Source organism: Thunnus maccoyii, chromosome 22 (genome assembly GCF_910596095.1).
Source record: "Thunnus maccoyii chromosome 22, fThuMac1.1, whole genome shotgun sequence".
NCBI lineage: Eukaryota > Metazoa > Chordata > Actinopteri > Scombriformes > Scombridae > Thunnus > Thunnus maccoyii.
The window spans coordinates 25,265,261-25,271,027 of NC_056554.1; the positions used below are offsets into that span (position 1 = coordinate 25,265,261).

Below are 5,767 nucleotides of genomic sequence, written 5' to 3' on the forward strand. Positions count from 1 at the left end.
TAGCAGTTAGCATTGGAGCTAACAGCTGGCAAACTGCTAGGCTTTGCCCTAACTTGACTTTTAACCAGATACAAGCAGAAAGAATTTCTTTTCATTTGCTTTTATTTTTATATTATGAAATGGTGGTAAAGACAATTTTATTTTCATGTATTTTTTCCTTTATTACTATTTTTTTCAATCTGTTCTGAATCTGTTGAATGGGTGGGTGAGTATCAGAAACGTTGTAAAGCGTTTTGGATAAAAGTGCTACATAAGCAGCCATTTTTTTAAAACCATAATTCTCTTGTTAGATTCTGCTCAGTATTTTTATAATAAAAATCTTGCTTTTATACACCAAATGTTGAACTCGTTTGAAAATAAAGAATTTAGAAAAAAAAATGACAAAACTGTGTGTCGACTAAACTCAACTGGATCGATAACTAGCTTGTTAGCTAATAAGATACAACATATAAATCATAGTTTTCTGGAAACATCCTGGTAAATTGTGTCAGAGTGAGACGTCTGTCTGTGTCTGAGCAGCGGTCACCCCGCTGGAGGGGGACTGGGGGGGCAGCGGGACTGGGCGGGGCCATGTGCGGCTCGAGCGGCGGAGCTGCCGGCTGACTGGCTGCCTCCTCCGTCACGGGGACGCGCCCGCACTCACACGCACACACCCGCCGCGCGGCCAGGCCACCGGCCAGCCTCTCTGCCTCTCTCCCCCCTCTCTTCTCTTTCCTCTTCCTTTCTTAAAACTCCATTTTCCTTTTAGAAAATTCCGTTAACACCCGTTTCACCGTTAAACTGCCCCCCCGGACAGCAGCGGGAGAAGCGGCCAACGGGCCGGACAGACACCGGATTACCGAGTTTGCCGTGATTCACCAGCCTGCCTGCCAGCCAGCAGCGGGCCGCAACTTTCCTTCATTTTGTTTCACTTTTTAACTCTTTTCTCCGACGGTTAAATTTACCGGACGGTGACGTCAGCCCCGTGAAAAGTTGGGAAGCAGCTGCCACCGCCGCCGTTACACCGGAGGAAACCGACGTAAGTGAGTTTTAACTTTTCTTCAACGTGTGTGTGTGTGTGTGTGTGTGTGTGTGTGTGTGTGTGTGTGTGTGTGTGTGAGTGTGACACAGCAGCGCCCCCACCCAACTTTCTGTGTCCGTGTGTGTGTGTCCCGGTACCGACAGGCCCCTCACCGGAACCAGAAACACGGCTGTGTCACCGGCGGACCGGCCCATCTGCCCGGTTTGTTTGTTTGTTTGTTTGTTTTGTTTTTCTGATGGGGACCGTGTGAGCGGACCAGCGCGTGGCCTCCACGAGATTCACCGTTTCCTCCGGTCAGGTAGAGGTGAGTCATCTCCGGTAATAAATATATTACACATTATTATATTATATTACACTCTAATAACGTGTTGTTAACCTGATTAATGTTAAATTCACATAATTTAAACACTTTAATCCATTTTGTTCACCTTTTATACAAATAAATACACTTAATGTAGTTTTTACAGGTGTAATTGATTTAATTTAGTTGACTACAAATTATAGTTATTTATAACTAACTTATCAAAATCAGATCATCAATCAAGAATCAATAATCCCAAATAAACACAGTCTCACATATACAACATTAAAACATATATAAATAAATAAAATAAATAATTAAAAGTATATTATAAAGCAGTTAATGTTGTAATAGTTCATAAACTTGCTGTTTAAAGTAATTTAAACTTTTAAAAATGGTAATAAAATATCAACTTTCATCAGGTTTCATGAAGGTGGTTTCTGTCCATTAAAGCTGCAACGATCAGTCGATTAATTGATAATTAGATGGAAAGAAAGTTTATCTGATATTATTTTGCTTATCGATTAGTAGTTTTAGTCGTTTTTAAACAGTTTCAGCCTCTCAAATATGAGGATTTACTGCTTGTTTTCGTCATTTATGATAGTAAATGAAATATTTTTTTGTTTTTTTTGGTAGAATAAGCAGTTCAAGGACGTCACTCTTGGAAGTTGTGATGGACGGTTTTCACTTCTTTTTGACGTTTCACATATTAAACAATCATTTAATTAGGTAAAGTTTATTTAATATAGCAGCTTTCACACAGCAGAGTAAAACTGTTAAAGAAATAAGACCATAAAAATAGTACAATATAAGATACAATAAGAGAAACAAACAATAAAATATAAACAAAAACGGACCTTAAAAACACACAAAATTCAAACTCTAAACAGTATGAAACGAGAAGTTTGAATAAATGAATCTTAAGCAGTTTTTTAAAGGCGTCAACAGAGACCACAGATCAGACGTCTGTAATTAATGATGTGAGAAAATAATCAGTGTTTCAAAGTGACATTTTTAATCAGTTATTTCGTTCTTTTCTTTGCTTTTTTTTGTCAGAGAAAACAGTCAAAAACTCAAAGATGTTCAGTTTACTTGGATATAAAACGAAGAAAAGTTGGAAGCTTTCAAACGGAGAATAATTGGTGTTTTTATTGATTTTTAAAGGTGCAGTCTGTAGGATTTTAGTAGCATCTAGCGGTGAGGTTACACATATCAACCAAATGAATCCTCCTCCCCTTCCAAGCGTGTAGGAGAACCTGCGAAACTCGTGAAAAATGCAGCAAAAGTCCCTCTGTAGAGCCAGTGTTTGGTTTGTCTGTTCTGGGCTACTGTAGAAACATGGCGGTGCAACATGGCGGCCTCTGTGGAAGAGGACCTGCTCCCTCTGTAGATATAAAGGGCTCATTCTAATTAACGAAAACACAACCATTCTTATGTTCAGGTGATTAAACGCTAATTAAAACATACTTAGAGGATGCAAAATTAACTTTTCTGTCCGCCAAATGTTTAGTGAATGTTTAAATTTTACCAACCAATCAAAAGACTACTGTTACGACAGCGACTTCCGTATTTTACCAGCGTTTGGCTGCCGGCTTTTGCTAATTTAGTGCCCTGCATATTTATGAATATTATATTCTACTTCTGCCAATAGATCCGTCTAAATCTTACACTCTGGTCCTTTAAACCTGCAGTTCGGGACTGTTGTCTCCCCTCCCCCCCCCCCCCCCCCCCCCCCACCGACCCCCCCCCCCCCCCCCCCCCCCCCCCACCGACCCCCCCCCCCCCCCCCCCCCCCCGGCAGTGACAGTAATTACACAAACACTGTTGACGTGTTTATGAAGGATGCCGTAGCGACGCGCTCCTATCCTACTGTTGCTCCGACCGTTAGCTCTAAAAACCAATCACTGCTGGTTGACTTAAAGGCGTCACTACCAGTCAGGCCAGGCGGGAATGTCACCACAGACACCAGATGAAAAACTCTATAAATACTGAGAAATACAGAGAGATTTACTCGGCAGTGATTGGCTGAATCAGCAGTGTGTGAACTTGAATGTAACAGATGTTCATTTATATGTAAATAAATGATTATCAACCGTCAAAATAAAACAGTTAGTTTATCAGACGTCTAATTGCTTCAGCACTATTTTAGACGCTGTCTCATATATTTGCGCCGACAGATTGATTTCGATAATGAGCGTCAGAGCAGCTTTTAGAGGCAGAGAGTCGCTGTCTCAGAGATGCAGTCACTGTTCATGTCTCGCTCTCTAAAGTTAGCCTGTGTGGCTAAAGCTGCTCCCAGCAGGCATCTCAGCAATCTGTGAGTGTGTGTTGTGTATTTTTAGCTCCATGTTGTTTGGATTCTGCCCCGATGTTATTAGGCAACACCCAGAAAAAAATTGATAAGGAGAGATTGAACCACCTCCCTCGTACGGAGCAGTGTTTTTCCTCGTTCTGTTTTCACATTTTTAAATATTTCTTTAAACTTTAGCTTCATTATTACTGAATGTAGAAACTCAGGACTCATTTATGTTCACGTTCTGGACACCAGTTTGAATTATTTCAACTTTGTTTCTGAGAAATCATGTTTTTTTTTCTGTTGTAATCTATGCGGGCAGTACTACAATACCCATGAGCCTCAGCCGCTGCTGTTGCTGTGGAGACGAAGCTGTGTTTGCATGTCAGAACAAAACACAGCTGGATCTCATCCAGAATTCACCCAGAATCTGAAAATAAACTTGATTTAATCTGCGGTTGTAAATATGAACTCTGGGCTCGCAGTTATCAGAGCATGTGACTGAGTTTTATGATCTGTATTTGTAGTTTCTGGCTGTGAAATGCACCTTGGGAGTTGTAGTTCTGCTTTAAAGCTTTTATGTTCACAAATCTTCAGCTTTTTTTTTTTATCAAAGAACCAGATATTTTCTAACATATTTTGTTGTTTGGATGGTTTAAACCAGAAGAGTTTCATGTTGATCCAAAGAGTCATGTGACATGTGTCTGTGGGAAAAATTAAGACTATTATTACCAGAACTAGTGGAGCCTAAAATATCTCCTCCCACTCAGTAACTCCATTATGACAGGCCTGTGTGTGTGTGTGTGTGTGTGTGTGTGTGTGTGTGTGTGTGTGTGTGTGTGTGTGTGTGTGTGTGTGTTTCCTCTGTTATCGCTGCAAACGTTCCTCCAGGTGAGGAATGTTAAACTGCTTCTGACTCCAAAAACGTCCACATTGCAGAAAGTCTCCCGAAGGCTCCACCTGTTAGCGTTGAGGTTTAAACTTCCAGCGGAGCGCCGTGACCTGCGAGGCGAGGGTCATGTGACGGCTCAAGGCCGTTTGGTAGAAAGTAATCAAAGAAGAAGAATAAAACACAACTGAGCAGCAACCTGCTGCATCTTTATTCTTTCAACTCTAATTAGTTTTGACAAAGTTTGATTTGAACAAAACATTTAAACAGAAATAATCTAAAGATTTGAAGTATGAATATTCATGTAAACGTAACTTTTAGTTAATTACATTTTGAATCCTTTTATTCAAAGCGACGCTCCAGTTTCTTTGTTACATTTGTATTATCACAGAATCATATAAAGTCACTTTCTAATGTTCCAAACGTGATTTTCAACAATCAGTTGCCACGGAAACATGTCTGTTTTATTTATATTTATTTGTTTTTGATTTAAAAACTCACAAAACAGCATCATCAGACCCACAGTCACAGCAGTGAACCGCTCTCCTAAACGCATCCACGCATAAACATAAACATGCTAGCAGGTTAGCTAGCTAGCTAGCTGTAGTGCTAGCGTGGCTGCCCCTGCCCCCCCCCCCCCCCGGCTGGTCACCTGACCTTCGCCTTGCAGTTCACACCTGTCCGTCGAGTCTCCGGCTTTGTGATGGAAACAGGAGTTAGCATCTAGCTGTAGCATTTAGCTCTGCGGCAGATTAGCATCTTCTCACATGTTCACGCTGATGCTGTGAAAGCTCTAAATATCAGACCAGTTTACCAGTTTACCGCATCATCATTATTATTATGTTGCTGCTCTTTCTTATTCCACCGCAGCTGCTTGTTAATCGATCGCATTAATCAATAGCTCATCATGCTGCTGCCTGTGTTCTCTCAGGTTCGGGCGGGTTTACCGCGGGTCCGTTTCGAGACCAGTACCAGTCATACGTGTACAGGTTGAGCTCGTCATGCAGATTTCCCACCGCTCCTAAAGGCAGCACGTGGCGGATGTCATGTGATCAGGACGTAGATGTTCACTGTCTGTCAGTCTGACTCAAATGTTCTTTACAAACTGGGCGTCGGGTCGAGCTGATGGCTATCTTTAGCTGTGTGTGTGTGTGTCTGTGTGTGTGTTTGATGTTGTGTACATTACCATAGGAAGGGCTGAGCTCTGTGTGTGTGTGTGTGTGTGTGTGTGTGTGTGTGTGTGGTATGAACACCATTCATTAT

General features: G+C 41.4%; 1 protein-coding gene across 2 annotated transcripts in view; it reads left to right on the forward strand.

Moving 5' to 3' along the window:
* The first annotated feature begins 606 nt into the window (after positions 1-606).
* The window catches only part of kif1c (kinesin family member 1C), a 32,958-nt gene continuing 27,797 nt past the window's right edge, over positions 607-5,767 (forward strand). The window contains exons 1-2 of one of the 2 annotated variants that reach the window (XM_042401618.1): positions 607-1,022; positions 1,165-1,325. The gene's annotated coding sequence lies outside the window, so the exon portion shown is untranslated. The remainder of the gene's footprint in view (positions 1,023-1,164; positions 1,326-5,767) is intronic. The other variant, XM_042401617.1, reaches the window with a different exon arrangement.